Source organism: Bos javanicus, chromosome X, assembly GCF_032452875.1.
Source record: "Bos javanicus breed banteng chromosome X, ARS-OSU_banteng_1.0, whole genome shotgun sequence".
In the NCBI taxonomy this organism is placed as follows: Eukaryota; Metazoa; Chordata; class Mammalia; order Artiodactyla; family Bovidae; genus Bos; species Bos javanicus.
This window is the reverse complement of record NC_083897.1, coordinates 121,303,046-121,327,449: the sequence shown is the minus strand read 5'-3', so window position 1 is coordinate 121,327,449 and position 24,404 is coordinate 121,303,046. Positions and strand designations below refer to the sequence as shown.

At 42.9% G+C, this 24,404-nt stretch overlaps 2 pseudogenes; both read left to right on the top strand.

Annotated features, from left to right (window-relative positions):
• Positions 1-900: 900 nt before the first annotated feature.
• LOC133242694 (melanoma-associated antigen B17-like) lies at positions 901-3,715 on the top strand (annotated as a pseudogene).
• An 8,863-nt stretch (positions 3,716-12,578) lies between these two features.
• Positions 12,579-20,190, top strand: LOC133242693 (melanoma-associated antigen B5-like; annotated as a pseudogene).
• The last annotated feature ends 4,214 nt before the right edge of the window (positions 20,191-24,404 follow it).

Sequence of the window (24,404 nt, the reverse complement as noted above, 5' to 3'; positions counted from 1 at the left end):
AGAAAACATACCATACACAAAAGCAACAACCTTAGAAAAATGTATGCACTCTACACGAAGGCAACAAGAAGAATTTCCTGAGTGCCTTAGGAAAAAGAAATCTCAAACAGAATACTATGTTATGTGTTTTCATGAGGACAAATTTTAAGACTGTCCATTTTCCTTAAATCCTTTACAGATTTAGTACCACATACAGAGTAGCTGAGACCACAGTCACACGTGGGCGGCTGTTTCCTGTACCCAGAACAAACCATGGAAAACTTACACAAGGAATAAAGACAACTACTAACAAAAGCAAGAACACAAAACTAAATAATCCCTGAGGAACAATAAGTCTCCATTGAACTTGACCCTATGAGTACCCAGGTGGGGGAGTACTCTGAGGCTGACACAGGCGTGCAGGCCACAAAGGAAACAGACAACAGGATCAGCTGGAAAAGGCTTGAAACTGGAGCGGTTGATTCTTCCACTGGGCCGTGGGACCATGAACCTCTACTGGTTCACTGAAGGAACCTGAGGCAGCATCTCAGAGCCCCATGCCAGGATCATGGGGCACCAAAGTTTGGGATGGACATGGCAGTATGGCCCAGAGGTCATGCAATAACCAGCAGAAACTTTGTTAGTGGATGACAACTGGCTCTTGTAAATGACCAGCTTAAGAGACTGTCACACATGGACTAAAAGAGAAAAGCTTGTATCACAGTAATTGTACAAAAGGACAGAAATTCATCTTAGGACTTTTGAGCAATGCCCCTGCAGTCGACTAAGAGCCCATAGTGAGAACCGTCAGGCTAAGGAGCCCCTTCACTTTGTGTGCTGGGATTGTGTGGGGCATGGTTGGGGACAGGGGTGATTTTATACCAGAAAGGGAAGGGTTTACAGGCTCTGCCTGCAGTCAATATGAAGATCCTGAGTGAGTGTGAGGGGTTCCACACCACAGAAGGTATTCTCCCATCATTGCCTCTCGCTTATCTTACCTGCGGCAGCCTTAGGCAGAAGCGTCCAGATGAGATGCTGGTACACTTCTCACCAGGAGTCTGGGGATTTGACATCTTCCAGGTGAGGCATTACCCTCAGGTCTGCAGATGGGACGTAACGTAGCATTACATTCAGGGGAAGACAGGGATAGAGGACAGAGAGCATCACTCAGCACACAAGGAGCCCCAGAGTGTCCTCACTGTCTGTCTCAGCAGCTCCAGGAAGGCTTTCAGGCTCGGGCTCACAAATTCTTCCTGCTTGATCTACTGAGAGAAGTGAGAGGCAAGGAGTGAGGCCAGTTGACTGAGATCAGCAGGGACGTCCCAGGAGCCACTATGAGTCAAAGAAGGGAACACAACCCCCCTCTTGCCGGAAACTCCCCCAGAACCCCGCCCACCCAGGCCCCGCCCCTGCTGTCCTCTTGGAGCCCAGATGCACATGATAGGAAGTGACTGCACCCTATCCACGCTGGGGTGTGATGCCATCTTTGAGAGGGCTGCTGTCTTTGAGAGCTGCTGTAGCTGTGACCAGAGGGATGAGTCCGAGGTCTCATCAGGGGTCCAAGTCGGAGGTGACATGAGTTACAAATGCACTGGATAGTTACAAAGATACGCCCTGGCATTCCCAACACCTTTTCCATCTAAAAGAGGGGACTTCACAGCCCCCGGCAAACCCCCACCTGCTCTACGCCTGGAGGCTCGGGCCAGGTGCAATGTCCATCGGCTATGCACACAGGTTCTCAGGACATAACCTGGGTCCAGGGGTTGCTGGACCCTGGCTTTGTTCAGTAGAGGGAAATCCGGGATTCTGTGGAGTGAAGGAGGGACCCGCTGGGGGACTGTGTCTCCATACCCCAGATTGGTGGCAACGCCTAATCCCTTACCCAGTGTTACTTGGCCGGAGAGCAACTGGTCAGCGTCTTGGCAGTTCTAAAGTCTGAGGGCTCCCTGCCTGCGATCACTGACACGGGACACTCGGGGAAGAGGGGACCTCGTTCAGAAGGGCTGGCAGCAGGTCAGCAGAGGGAGGATGTCAGGGCTCAGGGGGAGTCAGGGTAATGACCATCCTCCGCATCACACGGCTGACTCAGGACCCTCCCCTGTGGCCAGCACTTCCTCCCAGCCAAAAACGGGGACGGGGGCGGTGGTCTGCCACGGGAGGTTGCAGCTTGCTTGTGAAGGGGCAGCCTCCAGACAGCAGAAGGGCGGGTCCCAGATCCCTTCATTGGAGGCCTGTATATTCCCTGCTCTCATCGTCTGGGGTGACAGGGAAGGTGGCAGCATCAACTTCAAAGCAAGAGAGGGAACAGGGTGGGTGGTTTGGGGACGGGAGGGATATGAGGGAGTCTTACCCCATTTTTCATCATGACTCTGAAATGTGAACTGAAAGGACCTGCCTCCCCTGCCAGCCCCACAGGCCTCCCTCTAATGCCCAGGGAGGGCTGTCTGGCTGTGCCCCAGAGATCACTCTCACTTCCTACTCAGCGGTCTCAAGGGCGGGGCTCACCAGGAGAACAGGAGACTTGTGGGTCCTAGAGCAGTGGCCTCAAGGACCCCTCAGAGGCGGCTTTGGTTCAAGCCAGGGAGGAATCTCCTCACTGCAGTTGCTCACAACATCTGCTTGTCCCTCCTCTAGGTGCCCTCTTTGCCTGCCACCCAGCCTGCATGCGCCTGTCATCCATAACCTGTGTCACCATGCCTCAGAGGCACAGGAACAAGTACCATGCCCGTGTGAAATGCCAAAAGGTCCAGGGGGACATTCAGTGTCCCCAAGAGGCCCTGGCCAGTGCTGCTGCAGCCCCCAAAGAGGAGTGCTCCTCTTCCCCCTCATCTGTCCCTCAGGGTTCTCCCCCAGGCTCCCCTGCTACTGGAGATCACCAAGAGCTTCAGGGAGCCATGGTCCCTAGCTCTCCTGATGCAGGGCCTTCCTGTGCAGGATCTGATGAAGGTGCCCAGGGCCCAGGGGAGGAAAGTGCAGGTGCCTCCCAGGCAGCCCCTGCCACTCAGAGCCCTTGAAAAGATCCTCTGACCAGGAAGGCCAGCATGCTTATGGAATTCCTGCTGGAGAAGTATACCAAGAAGGAGCCCATCTCACAGCAGGCCCTGCTGAAGGTCGTTTGCAGCAAGTATAGGCAGCACATCCCTGAAATCCTCAGGAGAGCCTCTAACTAAGCATATGGAGCTGGTATTTGGCCTGGAGCTGACGGAAGTCGACCATAGAAGGAACATCTATGCCCTCATCAACAAGCTCAACCTCGGGGGTGATGAAGGTCCGAGTGATGAGGGGGGTCTGCCCAAGTCCGGTTCCTCATGGTGCTCCTGGGCATTATCTTCATGAAGGGTAACCGGGCCACCAGGGAGGAGGTCTGGGAATTCCTCAGTGTGTTGGGGGTCTATACTGGGAGGAGGCACTGGATCTTTGGGGAGCCCAGAAGGCTCATCACCAAACATCTGGTGCAGAAAAAGTACCTGAGGTACCGACAGGTACCCAATGTCAATCTTCCATACTACGAGTTCCTGTGGGGCCCGAGAGCTTGTTTGAAACTAATAAGATGAAGGTGTTGGAGGTGCTGGCGAAGATCCAAGACACCGTCCGGACTTCCTTCCCAGACCTCTATGATGAGGGTCTGAGAGATCAGGCGGAGAGAGCAGGGCTGAGAGGTGTGGCCAGGGCTCCAATGACAGCTAAAGCCAGTGCCCCTTCCAGGGCCAAGTCCTACAGCTCCTCTCACATCTAGGGAAGGATGCCCGGACACTTTCTTCCCTTTTGTGTTGGAACAGAGCTGTCAAGCTTCTAAATAGTAGAGAGTAATAGGGTGGAGGGAACAAAACTTGTATGTTTTTTACAGTTTTATGTAGTAAGGGAGTTTAGGTACAACTCATTTTAACAAAATATATATCTTTTTTTCCTTTATCCATAGGAGAAATATCTATTGAAAGTTGATTTAAATTAGATTAAGGCAATGAGGGAGGAGTCTAGTATTTTCAAATACTAATTACTTTTCATAAGGTTTATTGTGCTTCAGAATACAAATGCATTAATCATATAAATCACATTGTTTGCTGTTTTAAAGTTTTATAAGCCATACGTTGGGTATATGTAAAACACATTGAATGTATTGAATATGTTGTTCACCATCTACACAAGGTAAGATGACACTGGAATAGAGTTTTCTCAAAGAGTAGTCAAGCTCCTAGATAGTGCAGGTTAGTAGGGGTCGAGCAAACCATGTTTTGGTCTCTATTTTCTTCCTGACTTAAACCAGTAACTTCTGCATGTTATTTATTTCATTTTTATCGAATACTTTTACTTCTACCAGATTCTTTTTCTTCAGAATATTGATTTGGTAATGATTTTCCAGTTTTATTTATTGCTGTTTTAGGATTTTTAAAGTTACAGTTTTGGTAGATGTAAAAGAAATTCATGAACCATCTGTATTGTCTTTATTACCTGGAAGTGGGATTTCTTTGGAAGGAATGATGCTAAAGCTGAAACTCCAGTACTTTGGCCACCTCATGCAAAGAGTTGACTCATTGGAAAAGATCTGATGCTGGGAGGGATTGGGGGCAGGAGGAGAAGGGGACGACAGAGGATGAGATTGCTGAATGGCATAACTGAGTCGATGGATGTGAGTCTGAGTGAACTCCGGGAGTTGGTGATGGACAGGGAGGCCTGGCGTGCTGCAATTCATGGCGTCTCAAAGAGTCGGACACGACTGACCGACTGAACTGAACTGAACTGAATATGTCGCTGAAAGAGAGATTTTCATGGTAATGTGAAACATGACCACAGAAAATATTGAAAAACCAAAAAACAATTAGGCAAATATAAAGGAAAAAGCTTTTAATTTGTAGTTTGCCTTATTTCCTCTATTTTTTTTTTTGGTAAAAATAAAATATACTTTGCCTTAATTTAGCTCTTTTAAGAATATTTATTTTTTTGTCCCAATGCACTGCATAGTCTCTGCTATCTACTGGATAAAAATAACCTCAGATAGGAAGGTGGTATTTTGGAGGTTCATAATAATCATAACCACCATTAAATTAAAGACCAGTGTTTCTTAATCAGTATGACTGCTTTATATGTATACATGAATTCCAGCATTCATGCAGGATGGGATTTAGCAGACTCCATTTATAGATGGATAACTTGCAGTCTTCTCAAGTTCACAAGACTGATAAAGTGACCTTCATCAGACAAGTCCCCTGATGTGCACTAGCCCAGAGTCCTTCCCTTTCTTTGCAAGGGCAAGCACTGAGGAAATCTCTTTTTACCAGTGACATATTTGGTACCGTGACTAGGATTGCTGCCATGGTGAACTCCAGTGGTCTTGCCCAAACTGCTGGCTGGAGACCCCTGACTTTCACCCTATCTCTCCCATGAAAACTTGCTTGCTGTCACTCTCTGCTTTGTTCTCTTTCCATGACCCACAGGGCAAGATCTGGATCAGCTCACTGTGTCATAAGAGCTGCAAGGAGTATGCCCAGGCTGTGCATACCCAAAGAACACTTGGGTGGCATTTGACACTGTCCTTGGGCCTGGTACCCAAACTTGCTCTTACTCCAGGCAGGTATCACTTGACTTCCTACTTTCGCATTCCAAGCCTCTATGATGAAAAGGACATATTTTCTTGGTTTTAGTTCTAGATGGTCTCGTAGGTCATCACAGAACTGTTCAACTTCAGTTTCTTTGGCATTAATTTTTGGGGCATAGACTTGGATTACTGTTGTATTGAATGGTTTGCCTTGGAAACGAACAGAGATCATTCTGTACTTTTTGAGATTGCACCCAAGTACTACATTTTGGACTCTTTTGTTGACTATGAGGCTATTCCATTTCTTCTTTAAGATTCTTGCCCACAGTAGTAAATATAATGGTCACCTGAATTAAATTTGCTCATTCCCATCCATTTTAGTTCACTGATTACTAAAATGTTCATGTTCACTCTTGCCATCTCCTGTTCGACCACTTCCAACTTACTTTGATTCATGGACCTAACATTCCAGGTTCCTATGCAATACTGTTCTTTACAGCATCAGAGTTTACTTTCATCACCAGTCACATCCACCACTGGGTGTTGCTTTCACTTTGGCTCTGTCTCTTCATTGTCTCTGGAATTATTTCTCCACTCTTCTCCAGTAGCATATTGGGCACCTACTGACCTGGGGTGTTCCTCTTTCAGTGTCATATCTTTGTGTCTTTTCATACTGTCCATGGGGTTCTCAAGGCAAGAATACTGAAGTGCTTGGCTTTTCCCTTCTCCAGTGGACCATGTTTTGTCAGAACTCTCCACCATGACCTGTCTGTCTTGGGTGCCCCTACATGGCTTCACTGAGTTAGACAAGGCTGTGATCCATGTGATCAGCTTGGTTAGTTTTCTGATTGTGGTTTTCATTCTGTCTGCCCTTTGATGGATAAGGTTAAGAGGCTTGTGGAAGCTTCCTGATGGGAGGGACTGGCTGTGGCAATACTAAGCGACTCATACTAAGTGGCAAATATTTGTGACTCATACTAAGCGGCAAATAAATGAAATTTTGTTGCAGGTGTTCAAAGTGTCCAGGGAAAGGAGGTCTGAGGCCTCTGGGGCAAAAATCTGTTTTCCTTTCCTTTCCAGAGTTATGGACCTGGCAGGATAGACATTGCTGGTAGACTTTGGACAATTTTATAAAAATCTTCCTACCAGTGTCTATAATTTGAGTCATCTTAAATGATGGTCAGGGAAAGAGTTGCTAGAAAGCTGGGAGAAACCAAGGGGTCATCTTGAATTTCTCATAGCCCCAACTATTTATTTCATTTAAAGCTATTGTTTACCCACTTACTTTCTCCAATGTGGGAGCTGACTGGTGCCATATTAAATAGACATCAGGATGGCAAAAGCGTGGCAAGGAAGGGTCAATTTTTTTGGCAGAAGCAAAATGGACTTTATCTACATGTGCCACAATGTTCACAGATTCTTTTGTTGTTCTGCCTGTACATACAAGTCAGCTTCAGTGTTTCTCTGATACTTGGGTTTAGTCCTTTTAGTGTGAGCTTCAATTTTGATGACAGACAACATTCTACTACAGGACATAGAAGACTTCCAAAAGTTTCTAATAATTCCTGAAACACTTATTATGCACATCCATACAAGTCTGAAAGTGTGAGTTGCTCAGTTGTGTCTGACTCTTTGCGACCCCTTGCACTGTAGCCCACCAGGCTTCTCTGTCCATGGAATTCTCCAGGTAAGAATACTGGAGTAGGTAGCCATTCCCTTCTCCAGGGGATGTTCCTGACCCAGAGATCGAAGTCAGATCTCCTGCACTGCAGGCAGATTCCTTACTGTCTGAGCCACCTGGTAAGCCAGACACAACATAAAAAAGGTTTAACATTCCTTCTTACTTGGCAATGCTTCCCATGGTTAAATTTCATATAACCAATATTCTTAGTTCATTTTTTATTTAAATGTATTTATTTTAATTAGAGGCTAATTACTTTACAATATTGTATTGGTTTTGCCATACATCAACATGAATCCACCACGGGTGTACATGTGTTCCCAATCCTGAACCCCTTTCCCGCCTCCCTCACCATACCATCCCTCTGGGTCATCCCAGTGCACCAGCCCCAAGCTTCCTGTATCCTGCATCGAACCTGGACTGGCGATTTGTTTCTTATATGATATTATACATGTTTCAATGCCATTCTTCCAAATCATGCCCCCCCTCCCTCTCCCGCAGAGTCCAAAAGACTTCTATACATCTGTGTCCCTTTTGCTGTCTCACATACAAGGTTATTGTTACCATCTTACCAAATTCCATATATATGCGTTAGTATACTGTATTGGTGCATTTCTTTCTGGCTTACTTCACTCTGCATAATCGGCTCCAGTTTCATCCACCTCATTAGAACTGATTCAAATGTATTCTTTTTAATGGCTGAGTAATACTCCATTGTATATATGTACCACAGCTTTCTTATCCATTCATCTGCTAATGGATATCTAGGTTGCTTCCATGTCCTGGCTATCATAAACAGTGCTGTGATGAACATTGGGGTACACATGTCTCTTTTTATAAGGAGAGAGAACAAATCTTTGAGATATTTCAGGGGCCCTCTGAAATATACCTCAAAGCTACTTCTAAGTCAAAAAGACATGTAGAATTTGATTTGGAGGATGCTTGTCAAAAATATCAAAGAGTCTTTAGAACACTTAGTCACATAGATCACTGGGAAAAAAATGCTTAGTTATCCATTTAACCAAAATAACAATTAAAGACTTCATAGGCAAATATAGGTTATCAGTACAGTTCAATTCAGTCGCTCAGTCATGTCCGACTCTTTGCGACCCCATGAATCGCAGCACGCCAGGCCTCCCTGTCCATCACCAACTCCCGGAGTTCACTCAGACTCACGTCCATCCAGTCAGTGATGCCATCCAGCCATCTCATTCTCTGTCATCCCCTTCTCCTCCTGCCCCCAATCCCTCCCAGCATCAGATCTTTTCCAATGAGTCAACTCTTCGCATGAGGTGGCCAAAGTACTGGAGATTCAGCTTTAGCATTATTCCTTCCAAAGAAATCCCAGGGCTTATCTCCTTCAGAATGGACTAGTTAGATCTCCTTGCAGTCCAAGGGACTCTCAAGAGTCTTCTCCAACACCACAGTTCAAAAGCATCAGTTCTTCGATGCTCAGCCTTCTTCACACTCCAACTCTCACATCCATACATGACCACAGGAAAAACCATAGCCTTGACTAGACGGACCTTTGTTGGCAAAGTAATATCTCTGCTTTTCAATATGCTACCTAGGTTGGTCATAACTTTCCTTCCAAGGAGTAAGCGTCTTTTAATTTCATGGCTGCGGTGACCATCTACAGTGAATTTGGAGCCCAGAAAAATAAAATCTGACACTGTTTCCCCATCTATTTCCCATGAAGTGATGGGACCGGATGCCATGATCTTCGTTTTCTGAATGTTGAGCTTTAAGCCAACTTTTTCACTCTCCTCTTTCACTTTCATCAAGAGGCTTTTGAGTTCCTCTTCACTTTCTGCCATAAGGGTGGTGTCATCTACATATCTGAGGTTATTGATATTTCTCCCGGCAATCTTGACTCCAGCTTGTGTTTCTTCCAGTCCAGCGTTTCTCATGATGTACTCTGCATATAAGTTAAATAAGCAGGGTGACAATATACTGCCTTGACGTACTCCTTTTCCTATTTGGAACCAGTCTGTTGTTCCATGTCCAGTTCTAACTGTTGCTTCCTGACCTCCATACAGATTTCTCAAGAGGCAGGTCAGGTGGTCTGGTATTCCCATCTCTTGAAGAATTTTCCACAGTTTATTGTGAGGTTCTGAATAAAATTTAGCTCTTTTAACATCCAGAGGACTAGGTTTACTTGAGCAATCATGGTCTGATAAAGATAAAACAAGATTACTCTCTCTCTCTTTCTCTCTCTCTCTCTCTATATATATATAGTCAGATTCCTTTAAGGTAAAGAAAAACTTTAATAATTTCTTCTTACTAAGAACAAACTCATAGAAAAAATACAGTTTGTCGTTTTAACAGAGATAAAACCAAATTCCAATTTTATACCAGGTTACTTTTGATATTTAAACTCATTTACTTAATTAAATTGATCCCAATTTTATTTATTCCTGACCACATATAAAATTCCTTTCCAAAGATTTATTTTTTCACAAAACTTACAATTTTCTATGTCCATTTTAGTTTGTGCCTTGTTTTCTTTCCCATTTGGGAATAACCAGCCTTACTGAAAATCCCATGGATGGAGGAGCCTGGTGGGCTGCAGTCCATGGGGTGGCTAAGAGTCGGACACGACTGAGCGACTTCACTTTCACTTTTCACTTTCATGCGCTGGAGAAGGAAATGGCAACCCACTCCAGTGTTCTTGCCTCGAGAATCCCAGGGACGGGGAAGCCTGGTGGGCTGCCGTCTACGGGGTCGCACAGAGTCGGACATGACTGAAGTGACTTAGCAGCAGCAGCAGCAGCAGCCTTACAAAAAACGACTTTCTTTTTCCTTAACAAAAACATCTCCATACCATATAACTTTTATTACCACCAAACACATTCTATGTCTGTTATTATACTCAGTAGCTTTAACCACATATTAAACTTCTTAATCCTTTTAATTTTAATTTTTTTAGTGAAAATAAAGAAGTAATTTTTTTCCTTTTTTTAAATTTAAATTTATTTATATTAATTGGAGGCTAATTACTTTACAATATTGTATTGGTTTTGCATAAATCAACATGAATCCGCCACGGGAGTACATGTGTTCCCCATCCTGAACCCCCTCCCACCACCCACCCCATACCATCCCTCTGGGTCATCCCAGTGCACCAGCCCCAAGCATCCTGTTTCCTGCATTGAACCTGGACTGGCGATTTGTTTCTTAATTGTATTAATATTTTGTGGCTCGGCAAACTTAAAAATACACGTTATAATTTCCAGAAATATATAGAATAATCTTTCAATAAAGCATAAGGTACATTTATTAATAAACCAAAACATACTTAGTCTCTTGTAGTAACAGGTGAAATATATGCAAACTTAGACTTGTTCAACAATTAGTGTTTTAGTATTTTATCTTATTTGGAAATGACCAGAGAGTCAACAAATTTTCATCACTTAATTTAACTTAGCCAAACTCTAAGAGTATAAATTACCAAAGAGATTTAGGAAACAATTTGAGTAGACATATCACAAACGATTATTGTTAAAAAGTTCACCTAGAAAGTCCTATCTCATTTATATCTATTTAATTCTTTTGTTCTTAATAATCATACTTAGATTCCTCATGAAAATCTCATTAAAGCATTTAGTCATTATCTTAAGACCTTTTGACTCTTTTTTGTTTGTTTGTTCCCGACAAATGTTGCAACAGAGACATTAGCTCATTTGACTAGTAAACCCAGTAGAACAAAAGTTGGTTATCCATATTTTATTTTATGCTAACTCTGAAGATATACCCATATTAAACCAGTAAGCTTAAATTTAGCTTTTATTTACTCAAGATTATTCTAGCTCATGTGAACTTGAAAAATATTTGGGTTGGTGTTTCTTAAACTTTAAGAATTTTTATATAAGCACGAGTTTTTGTAAGCCAATTAAATAGAGCTCTTTTACAAATATGATTTTGGCAACATAATCTGGAAGTAGAAAGATACGATATTTACAATGTATACATATAGACATACAGACAGACAATTAGCTTAAAGTTTTCATTGTAAAACTTTAGTCATGAATCAGGCACAGTACAAAACTCATTAGTTTATAAATAACAACTGGAATTAATTAAGTATACTCATTCAGATGGCTAAAGTATTTTTCTTTGTTTGTGGAGAAAATTTTAAGACCAGTATTTTCCCTTGACAAGCAATTTTAAAGAGACTGTTTAGGCAAGGGGGTGTTTTAGCAGTATGTGTTTAAAGAGGTCCCTTTTTTTTTTTTTTTTTAATTCTACAGACTGAGCTAACCCAGACTCATTCTCAGGTGCTGTGACCTGTGTTAACATTTGAAGGACATGACAGAATTTATAACTTCAAGGGGCAGAGACAGAAAATGTGTTTTCTCCTAGGAGTTTTGGAGCATATTTGTCTATTATCATAAGTATTTGAGTAATTGCTATTAATTTTTTCCTTAAGTAAAGGAAAATTTTACTCTAATACCCTGGTTATTTATAATATCTACAAGCATTTTAGTAGGGATGGGCAAAGCCTTGGGACTTGTCAAGTTAGGTGTGTTTTGACTTGCTTCTAGAATCGTATTTCTGATTTTATATGTACAAGACAAAGACAGTTGTTTCTGTTAGCCCTTGGCTCCAGCTGATTTGTTCTGAGATTATGTGTAGGAGGTCCTGAAAATTTACTGAGGAAGCAGGGTTATTTTTAAGAAGGAGAATTTTGTTGGATTTTTGTTTAAGTTCTTTCATCATAATAAGGAATGTCTTAAGGGCAGTCATAATTTATTTTCCTTTCAATTTGATCCTCACATAAGTATCAATATGACAGATGTTTATGATGACAGCTCCCACAAAATGTTTTCCTTTTAAATACAGCCAATTTAAAGGATCCATCATCTGGCAATTGGTAAGTAGGCTCTTATATTAATTTCAAACAGCAACTCAAACCAGTAAGTTTTTTTTTTTTTATTGCTTAACCAAAGATGCAAGAAACATAATACAAGAGAGTATGTACCCCTCACAAAATCCAGAAAGTTCATTCCCAGAGTTAGTCAAAAAAGTAAAAGCGTTTTGTTGCTACAGGTGGTATGAATGATGTAGTGAAAACAAGCTCTGTAGTGTCCCACAAAACGTGGGGCACTCCAGCCATAAGCTCACTAATTCATGACACCAGGCAGGCACTACTGGCATGAGGCTTTCCAGTGCTAACAAGAAACACAAGCTGAGATGACAAATGCCCTTTATGGACCAGGACCCCTTATGACAAACCCCCTGAGAGCTGGCCCAACCAGACAAAGGGAGTGCTGCTGGTGACTTCATGTCTTGGAACTCCAGTCTATTCAACAAGCCACCAGATATACCCCAGTAAATGTATCTCCTGGATGGCAGAGATCAGACAGAATATTCTCACTGGACAAAATGATGAGCTCTCAAGATATAAAAGAAGATGGAAGGTAAAGTCTCATCTGGTTTTTACTTACGGGAACCACAGCAAAGTTTGTCTAAATAGACGCAGGTCTGGTGAGAATTGCTAACTCATCACTCTGTGAGGCTGGCTTGAACAGCAGGCTTATAGAGCCTATGCCTGCTGTCCTGCCCTATGGTTCCTGCTCCTTATGACAAATGACACAACAGACAAAGTAAAACAGTGACCATGTTTGAGAAGAAAAGAATCCCTAAGTTTCCCTAAGTCCAAGGAACTAGCTACGCAAATATTATCTCCTGCTAATCTAAATTTAGAGAGAAAAAAAGGGACTCTGACTACTTTCCCTCGCATCAGACCTTGAAGGCAGAGATCTGGAGACTGACATGATAAGACATCTTACCTTCTGCGGCCTTTGTCAGATGTCCCAGGATCTCTCAGTAGCAGCAGTCTCAGGATGAGAAACCTCCTGGCTGGCTTGCCAACTGTCAGGGAGAGAGAAATTTATGCCTCTATGCCTCTTGGGTTCCTGTGATTGGACTAATAATAAAATTGACACAGACAGATTAACAGGAGAAGAAGAAACAAATTGTAATTCATGTGCATGAGGGTGTCTTAGAAATGGGACCTGAAGAAGTGGCCAAAGCAGGCAGCTTTTATATGGTTCATACCTAGAAACAATACATTCTTGAGGAATGGACAGGACAAATAAACGTAAGTTTTGAGGGCTCAATTAGTGAAGAATCTAAACAGAATTTGAGCTTGGGGTAGTAAATTAAAGACATTTGTGTATACAGACTTCTCTGACTGAATTCTCTATTTTTGGCTATCGGGATGTTCTTCTACCTCCAGATGCAGGCAGTGCATCTTTCATATGACAGACACATTTCCTGCTTTCAGAGAGACAGAAAAGAGGGTCAAAATATTACTCCTGCAATGGCCTTTTCTTAAGTAACCTGAATACAAGGTAATCAACATGTCACTGTGGCATATTTTGGTGCAACCTGCATTGAGCCCCAACAGGTGAGATGCACAAGAGCCACTCTGTTGACTCTTTCTGCCTTGAACTGGTAGAGCCAAATCCCAATGCACTAATAGAGCATTTTAATTGGGTTATCTTGAGTAATTTGGCAAATTCAAAGAGGAGGCTAGATTTTGGTGGGGAAGAAACAAATAAAAATAGACATGGTTTAGATAGAAGGGAAACTGGAAAGGACTAAAAGAGTTGGTACATGACAAAATTCCAGGAACTTTGAGTTGCTTCCAGGTAGGGAAAAAAAAAGAAAAGAAAAGAAAACCTCCACACCAAAATTAAATAATAAATGCTCTAACGTGGAAAAGATACTTAAGTTTACTTGCTAAAGCAAAATTTTGACTGATTTGGTATTGTTCTGTCTGAGAGTGCTGCATTTCCCCTGACATATGCTGGATTTAAGAAAACATTCCTACACAGGAGGGTGATATTGTCTAGGTAAAAATATTAACTGCCATTCATGAAACATGCAATATTTGCCAAGATTTTGATGGGTGCTTTATACACAATACATACATTCCCACAGTCATACAGTTGAGTTCAGTTCAGTCGCTCAGTCGTGTCCGACTCTTTGAGACGCCATGAATTGCAGCACGCCAGGCCTCCCTGTCCATCACCAATTCCCAGAGTTCACTCAGACTCACGTCCATCTAGTCCGTGATGTCATCCAGCCATCTCATCCTCTGTCGTCCCCTTCTCCTCCTGCCCCCAATCCCTCCCAGCATCAGATCTTTCCCAGTGAGTCAACTCTTTGCATGAGGTGGCCAAAGTATTGGAGTTTCAGCTTTAACATCATTCCTTCCAAATAACACAGTCATACAAGTTAGGGTTTATCAAATTCATTCGGCAGATGAAGAACTTGCATTATTCTCATATTCACAAGGTGGTAAGTAACAGAGCTAGACTAGACTCCTGGTCTCAATGTCTCTAGGGCACACTCTTGTCTACCACTCCCACCCTGAAGTTGACCTTGTGTATTTTTACTCACTTTTCTTCTCTCTATTCTTGAATATATTTCAGGTGATTGAAGGAACAATAAAAATAAAAAGCAGTGTGTGCCCAAAGTACTGGATTGAAATGCATAACCAGGGCAATAAGAAAACCCAAATAAGTGAGGGGTATGAATAATGAAAAGAAGCTTACTACCTGGTAACAATATGATCATTTATATGTGCAGTGTCAGTTAACCATGAAATAGGGGAATCTCATGAAATTATCAGGCTCAGCCCACTTCTGTAGTATGTAAGTCTCATAGAATAGAAGTTGTATCGGAAGCCAAGTCTGGGTGGTAAAGAGAAGAAAGAAATCAGCATGTTTTTTGCTTTGTTCTCTGAAAGCTCAACTCCAATCTAAGTCCTCTACCTGGCACTTCAGCTTCTCTATCTTACATCATTCCTGGGACACAGACCCATTGCCCTTAAGACTCACAGTGGAGATGGTACTTAGGAATTTGCATGGATATGACTTTTACAAAGAAGCCATTCATTAAAGAGACAGGATCTGAGACAGGACTCGGGTGCAGGACTGGAGAACACCACCCAATCGTTTAGGGAATCCTGCAAGGACAACCCCGTACCTACTCTTAGACCTGTGCCATCAGGCAGCTTCCTACAAGGAAGGTCTCAAGTAGGTGAGGACCTCGTTGTAAGGACAGTAACAGAAGGAAGTGCCCAAGGTCCTGAAAGGAGTGTAATTGAGTGTAATTGAGTGTAATTGTAATTGAGTGTAATTGTGGGAGTGTAATCACGCCCACAAAGCCCTGACGCTCTGGTGGAGGAAGATTCCTTCCCAGAGGCTATCCGGGAGGTGAGGACCTTGGTTGAAGTGGGTGGCCCCAGTTTAGAGGGGGAAGAAGACCCTAAAAAGGGTCTGAGAGAGGAAATTCAGGTGCAAAGTCTGAACAAGGCCCTGGTTGTTGCTCTCAGAGGACCCAAGCATGGCAGTCAGGTAGAGGTGAGCCTTCCTTTTCTATATGATAGATTAGGAGCTCGACCACCTTGCCCTGAAGGAATTTGAGGAGGCAACTCTGAGTGAGGTCTGAGGGGACCTCCACCCCAGAACAGTGAAGTGGCACAGGACTTGTGGTTCCGTCAATCTTAGGAAGACCCAAACAGGACGATCAGGCTGATTTCTTTGAGGAGGGTCTCTGAGATTGTGAGGGTGTTGGTTTTTTAGGGGAGGGGCCTCAAGATAGCAGACAAAAGCATTCTAGGGTGGCCAGGAGTTGGGATGAAGGCCCTATGTGAGGACAGAGGGAATTCCTGCCCTGCTGGCAGCCTGGCGTGTCTGTGCAACTGGTGATGTGATGACTGACACTCATTTTCTCTTATAGTATCTCGAGGATGGAATGGTGAAGGGATGGCGGGCAGGGGGAGAGGCAGGAAGGCAGCATGTGGGGTGAGTGAAAGATTTTATTTATAAGGGGTAGTTTATTCCCCCACAGTAGGAGGATTTCCAGATCTTTCCAGGAGTTGTATGGGATACAAAAGAATCCATCTGCTATTCTCAGCCTTAGAGACCATGGGAAAGTGGGGGAACCCTCAAATGTTACTGGGTTGTTGTTTCAGCAGAGGCTGGCAGGAAGACAGAAAACCCAGACCATGCAAAGGGTCAAAGGAAAGATTGAAAGGACTACCAATCATTGAATCAGTTCAATTCAATTTGGTCACTCAGTCATGCCTGACTCTTTGTGACCCCACAGACTGCAGCATGCCAGGCTTCCCTGTCCATCACCAACTCCCAGCACTTAATTAAAACTCATGTCCATGGAGTTGGTGATGCCATCCAACCATCTCACCCTCTGTCGTCCACTTTTCCTCCCGTCTTCAATATTTCCCAGCATCAGGGTCTTTTCCAATGAATCAGTTCTTCCCATAAGGTGCCCAAAGTATTCACCTTCGCATCAGTCCCTCCAATCAATATTCAGGACCAATTTCCTGTAGTTTTGACTTGTTTAATCTCCTTGCAGTCTAAGGGACTCTCAAGAGTCTTCTCCAACACCACAGTTCAAAAGCATCAATTCTCTGGTGCTCAGTTTTCTTATAGTCCAACTCTCACATCCATACAGTTCAGTTCAGTCGCTCAGTTGTGTCCAACTCGTTGCAACCCCATGAATCACAGCACGGAAGGCCTCCCTGTCCATCACCAACTGTCGGAGTTCACTCAAACTCATGTCCATCGAGTCGGTGATGCCATCCAGCCATCTCATCCTCTGTTGTCCCCTTCTCCTCTTGCCCCCAATCTCTCCTAGCATCAGGGTCTTTCCCAATGAGTCAACTTTTCGCATGAGGTGGCCAAAGTATTAGAGTTTCAGCTTCAGCATCAGTCCTTCCAATCAACACCCAGGACTGGTCTCTTTAGGATGGACTGCTTGGATCTCCTTGCAGTCCAAGGGACTTGCAAAAGTCTTCTCCAGCACCACAGTTCAAAAGCATCAGTTCTTCGGTGCTCAGCTTTCTTTATAGCCCAACTCTTACATCCATACATGACTACTGGAAAAACCATAGCCTTGACTAGATAGACCTTTGGTGGCAAAGTAATATCTCTGCTTTTCAATATGCTCTCTAGGTTGGTCACAGGTTTTCTTCCAAGGAGTAAGCATCTTTTACTTGCATGGCTGCAATCACCATCTGCAGTGATTTTGGAGCCCAGAAAAATAAAGTCTGACACTGTTTCCACTGTTTCCCCATCTATCAGCCATGAAGTGGTGCTACCAGATGCCATGATCTTAGTTTTCTGAATGTTGAGATTTAAGTCAACTTTTTCACTCTCCTCTTTCACTTTCATCAAGAGGCTTTTTAGTTCCTCTTCACTTTCTGCCATCAGGGTGGTGTCATCTGCATATCTGAGGTTATTGATATTTCCCCCGGCAATCTTGATTCCAGCTTGTGATTCTTCCAGCCCAGCGTTTCTCATGATGTACTCTGCATATAAGTTAAATAAGCAGGGTGACAGTATACAACCTTGATGTACTCCTTTTCCTATTTGGAACCAGTCTGTTGTTCCATGTCCAGTTCTAACTGTTGCTTCCTGACTTCCATATAAGTTTCTCAAGAGGCAGGTCAGGTGGTCTGGTACTCCCATCTCTTTCAGAATTTTCCACAGTTTGTGGTGATCCACACAGTCAAAGGCTTTGGCATAGTCAATAAAGCAGAAATAGATGTTTTTTTCTGGAACTCTCTTGCTTTTTTGATGATCCAGTGGATGTTGGCAATTTGATCTCTGGTTCCTCTGCCTTTTCTAAAACCAGCTTGAACATCTGGAAGTTCACGGTTCACGTACTGCTGAAGCCTGGCTTGCAGAATTTTGAGCATTACTTTTCTAGTGTGTGAGATGAGTGCAGTTGTGAGGTAGTTTGAGCATTCTTTGGCATTGCCTTTCCTTGGGATTGGAATGAAAACTGACCTTTTACATACATGACTACTGGAAAAACCATAGCTTTGACTAGATGGACCTTTACAGCAAAGTAATGTCTCTGCTTTTTAATATGCTATCTAGTTTGCTCTTAGCTTTTCTTCCAAGGAGCAAGCGTCTTTTAATTTCATGGCTGAAGTCACCATCTGCCATGATTTTGGAGCCCAAGAACATAAAGTCTCTCACTGTTTCCATTGTTTCCCCATCTATTTGCCATGAAGTGATGGGACTGGATGCCATCATCTTAGTTTTTTAAATGTTGAGTTTTAAGCCAACTTTTTCACTCTCCTCTTTCACCAAGAGGCTCTTTAGTTCTTCTTTGCTTTCTGCCATAAGGGTGGTGTCATGTATGTATCTGAGGTTATTGATATTTCTCCCAGCAACCTTGATTACAGCTTGTGTTTCATCCAGCCTGGCATTTCAGATAAGTTAAATAAGCAGAGTGACAATAGATCACAAAAAATCTAGGCCCCACATTTTTCATTCGGAACTTGCAGGCTCAGGGCAGGACTGTCAGACTGAGGCTGACAATCCACATCAAATCTGAGAGAGAAGAGTATGAGGTTAGTATGACGTTGCAGCCACCAGTCAGCAGAGGGGAAGTATACCAGGTACCACCTGGAGACCAGGTGAGCATCCTTAACGAGAACTGAGGACCCAAGCATCCCTAAAGGAGTGGGTTCCACATAGCTCTCTTTTGGGTATCCTCTGACAGAGAGAAGGGCTAAGGAACCAATTCACTTCTTCCTCTGGGGTGTCAGGGAACTGCTGACTTTGGTTTGAGGTGTCAGCTTCAAAGCATCAGAAAAGAGGAGGCTCTAGACCTGCCAACAATTGACTATATGAGTATGATGACCCTGACTATAAACTGAGAATACCCTCAAACCCAGAAGCGAGGCTCCCTACTGCCAGCCCCTGCTGTCACCATAGTATACCCCTAGCAGGGTTGGCAGGCTGCATTCTAAGGCTGTAATATCCTGTACAGTTTTCTCAGGGGACAGGCTGATCAAAACAGAAGCCTTGAGAGGTCCTCGACCAGTGCCCCCAAGGACCCTGCAGAGGTGGCTTTGGTTAAAGCCAAGGTGGAATCTCCCTGCTGAGGTGCTTACAGCATCTTATTCTCCTTCCTCCAGGTGCCCACGTCTTCTGAGCTCCTGTCTATACTCCTTCCTGCTGTCCCTGACCATGCCTCAAAGTAAGAAGAGTAAGGCCCGTGGTGGTGATAAATGTCCCCAAGCCCAAGGCAAGACCCAGAGTTGTGGTGGTGCTCAGGCCATAGCAACAGCAGAAGAGGAGTCCACTACCTCCTCTCTTCAGTGTGAAGATATTACCCAGAGTCTGCCTGGTGCTGAGTCATGTAGCACTTCCCGGGAGCGTCAAAGAGTACCGACCATTGCCACTACTGCTCTCTTTTCTTACACTAGATCTTGTGAAGCATTTGATGGCCAATAAAAGTATACAGCACTTGCCTATGAGGTCCCACCCTTCACTGAGACCCCAGGAACTGACTGTTTAACCAGGAAACCTAGCTTGTTGGAGCAGTTCCTTCTGTACAAGTATAAAATGAAGCAGCTCATGGTGAAGGAAGACATCCTGAAGATTATCCACCAAAGCCACCATGACCGATTTGCTGAGATTCTCAAGAGAGCCTCTGAACGCACTGAGCTAGTCTTTGCAGTAGATCTGAAGGAAGTCGACTCAGTTGTTCCCTGCTATAATCTGGTCAGCAAATTGAAACTCCCCAACAATGGGAGGGTGCGTGGCAGAAGGGGTTTACCCAAGACTGGTGTCCTTATGAATCTCCTGGGTATGATCTTCCTGAAGGGCAACTGTGCCCCTGAGGAAGACATCTGGAAATACCTGGGTACGATGCGAGTATATGCTGGAAGAAAGCACATTATCTATGGAGAGCCCAGAAAGCTCATCACCAAAGATTTAGTGAGGCTGAAGTACCTGGAATACCACCAGGTTGCCAACAGTGATCCTCCACCTTATGAGTTTCTCTGGGGCCCCAAAGCACATCTTGAAACCAGCAAGATGAAAGTCCTGGAATTTTTGGCAAAGGTCAATGATGCTGTTCCCAGTGACTTCCCTGCTTATTATGAAGAAGCTTTGCGAGATGAAGAAGAGAAAGCCCAAGGCATGCATGCAGCCAGGCCTGACACTACTGTCAAAGTCAGTATACCTCCCAGGGACATGCTCAATATTATCATCCCACCCATAAGGAAGTATGTGAAGTTTTTACCCCGAGCCAGGAAAATATAACATCACAATAGGGATTATATTATTGGAAATGTGAAAGAATCCCATAGTAAAATAGTTAGGATAATGGAATAGAAAAAAAGTAAAATATGGTCAGTGTTAGTTTTTCTTGTTCCTTTTAGTCTTTAGCTTTGTTAAAGTAATTGATCTGTGCTCTGAGTTCCTTAGCTGCTTCAAGAAAGTAAGAGAAGTAAAATGCTAGTAAAGTAACCTTGTGTTTATTGGCTCTTTTATTCATCAAACATTGAGAATATGCTCTTGGGAAGGCTCAGTGCTAGTACTGGGGATGCTAATATAAAGAAAACCCAGCCTCTACTCACAGAATTTTAGAGCTTATGAGTTACACTCATATGAGTAAGATACTGAAATATTCTCTATGACTTATACATAAAGTAAAAAGAATGGTTGAAGTGGAGGGTATTCCTTATGATGGCCCTGCCTGCCTGGCTGCTCAATCACTTAAGTCATGTGTGACCCCATGGATGATAGCCCACCATGCCCCTCTGGTACATGAAATTTTCCCAGAAAGAATACCGGAGTGGGTTGCAATGCCCTCCTCCTGGCGATCTTCCCGACCCAGTGATTGAACCCACATCTCCTGTTCCTCCTGCATTGCAGGAGGATTCTTTGCCACTGGGTGATGGCAGTTAAGTGTAAATTTCCTGAGTAAGGCAGTTTGGGACTTTAGGAAACTATGAGTCCTCACTGGAATGTAATTTTCATTGCTGTTGTGTGGTGGGGTAGTTGAGATCCTGAAGTGATGAGTAGAGGCCAAACCTTCCAACAGCTGATAGAAAAAACCCTGTATCAGTCTGCCCAGGCTGCTGTAACAACACCATAGATAGGGTGGCTTAAACAACAGACATTTATTTTTCACAGTTACAGAAGTTGGGAAGGCCACAATCAGTGTGCCAGTGGATTCTGTTCCTGGTGAGAGCTCTGTTTCTGGCTACCTTCTCTCTGTCCTCACTTGATGGAGGGAGAGAATTCTGGTCTCTATTGCTCTTCTTCTAAGATACCTGATTGCATCATAGGTGCCCCATCCTCATGACCTCATCTAAACCTAATTATCTCCCTAAACTTTCACCTTCAAATACAATTACATGGACATGGTGGGAAGGAGAAAGTGGTTAGGGCTTCAACACATGAATTTTGCCAGGGACACAAACATCTGGTCTATAATGGCAAACTGCTGCTACAAATTATTTTGGGATTGTGGATAAACTATAGAAAAATCTCCACCAGGGGCAGGAAAGGAAGGTGTCCTTTGCTCTCGTTCTAGTGCAGATGAACACAGTGTGCAAACTAGGTATTGTAGGCACATTATTTCCTGGGAGTTTCTGAAAAATAATGGAGACGTTCCCCTTAGGTGAGATGCCAAGAAACCACTGTGCTGGCACTGTTTGCCCCAAACTGGGAGAGCCAGGGTCTGATCCATTATAAAGGCATTTTAACTAGGTTATCTTAAGTAGAGTTTGGCAAACTCTTGAGGGATAGCTTTCTTACGAGAGTGTAATGAATGTAAACAGAGCTGGTTTGGATGCAAGGGCACCTGGAAGGGATGGTAGGGTTAATCTCCTAGATAGACCACATCTAGGAGCATGAGCTGTACCCAGCTAGGGGCAACAACTCCATACCTAAATTAAATGCTCAAATGGGTAAAGTTAGTTTTGTCAGCTAGAGAGACTTTTTGGTTGATTCAGTATTCTTTTTCTAAGAAAATTACATATTTGAAATTTCCTGAGTTAAACATTCCAAGGGAGGTAAATGGTATCATCTGAGATCAAAATAATATAAATTACTGCTATTCTTTAACTATTGGGTGATATTTGCTGGTCCTCTTGCCATGTGATTTATATATGGTACATACATTTCATCCATCTTACAAGATAGGGCTTACCAAACTCAGCAGATGAAGAACTCACAGTTTTCTCAAGTTCACAAGACTGGTTATTAGCAGAGCTGGGAACAGACTCCTGGTCTGAATTTGTCCACAGGCCATACTGTTTCATTCTTCCCAGCCTGGGGCAGACCTGTCTCTTAATTCACTTCTCTTTGCACTATGTATCTCAAATAATAAAAAGGCCCTTGAAGTTAAAGTGCTAAAAGCAAGTCTACTGAAGGGGAGAGTGAATATGAGAATAGATCAGTATGTGGGAACTGTCCCTGGGTTTCATTTTCCTAGGATCCTACTGAGAGCTAGCTCTGTCCAGAAACTAGTATTTTGTTTAGCTCCAGTTCTTTCCACCATTACAGCATTCTCTCCTCTCCTGGCCCCAGACTTCCCCAGTGTGTCCTTCCAGCTCTGGAACCTGACCTCCTGCTGACTAGTTCTTCTCTGCAGCCTCTTCTGAGGGCTGCACTCTGCTCAGTGGAGTTGACAGTCCATATCTTCTGCTGTCCCTGCCCCCCTACCCCCCACCTTATAGCATCGCAACTCCCTGGATATCACTTCCTTTATCATGGATGTGTACCATCTTTATTTTCCTATTTATGTGGTAATTTGGAGATCTTTATTTCTCTAACTGTCTCTCTGTATCACTGTCTCTGTCCTTGTCTCTCTCTTTTCATTATTTTTCAAATATTGTCTGTTTTAATAGACGGTTTAAATAGCTTCTGAGTACATTTATGTATCACTTGTTTATACATTTATTGCTGTGTATCAAGTTTGCAAGTAGGAATTTCTATATTTTGTGAATCAAAGTGGGACATTTTCATTCTTATTTTTTGATTTGGAATGGGTAACATGACATTGGAATAGGTGTTACTTTAGAAAAGTAAAGTATGTCGGTAGAAAAATTGTTGGGATCAAGAAATAGAGCAAAATAAAGTAAAAGATTGTCACTTCCTGTCTTCCTTATCTTTAGTCTGTTGTACAGTAAAAATTAAATGATACATACCTGCATTTGTTTAGCTTAGCTAAGAATTTAGGAGAAATTAAATCTTAATAAATTAGATACTATGCTCCTGGGCTCATTTATTCCCTTAACACCAATTGGGCATCTGCTCTTTGGAATACACTGTGTTATTTCTGGGTGCTAGGATCTGTGTGTCTAACAGCCGTCATCTTACAATGAAGATGGTAAGATATTATGGTAAACCAGAGGGCAATTAAAAAGAGAGTGAGGGAGTTGAGGTCTAGATAAATGCAATGAAGTGGAAGCTAAGTTTAAATGCTCCAAGCTACGTCCACTTGGGAAATTGCAAGCTCTTCAGACTAAAGTTTAAGTTCAGTTATGTCCTGGGGAGTTTAGTGGGAGTGAGGAACAAAGGCCAGCTCTGTGCAAGATGTATCTCAGAATGGAGAGACTTAAGCTTGGAGCACAATGACACCTTTATCACTGGATATATTGACACCTTTATCATTATGTAATTCCCTTCTTAATCCCTGATACCTTTCTATGCTCTGAACTCTGCTCTGTCTGTAATTAGTACAGCCACTCCCACTTCATTTTGATTAATGTTACCAAGGTATATACTTCTCTGTTCTTCTACTTTAATCTGTGCGTCTTTGTATTTAAAGTGGGTTTCTTTCTTTAAACAACATATTGTTGGGGTTTGGTTTTGGGTCCACACTGATAATCTCTGCCTTTTAATTGGTGATTTTAGACTGTTGATATGCAAAGTAATTATTGATGTGATTGGGTTAATATCTACCATATTTGTTACTGTTTTGTATTTGTGGCCTTTTTTCCCTCTTGTTTTTATTTTATACTCTTTTTGCTCTGTTTGTGGTTTTTAGGCTAATTAGCTTGATTGGGGGAATCATTTTACAATGTACATATATGTCAATATCACATTTCATACCTTAAATATATGTAATGTTTATTGGTCATTCATATTAATACCTCAGTAAAACTGGAAACAATTAGTTGAGCTTTTATGGGATTCCAATTTCTATACTTTAGCATATCAATTATTTTTAAAAATTTATTTTCAGTGGTGGCCCTAATGTTTGTAATACACATTTACACCTAATTCAAGATCACTTTGCAATAACCCTCTATTATTTTACATATAGTGCAAGTAGCTCATAATCACAGAGTAGTCCTAATTATACCCTCCTGTCCCTTGATTATTTCTCTTATTCATTTTGCTTGTACATAGGCCATAA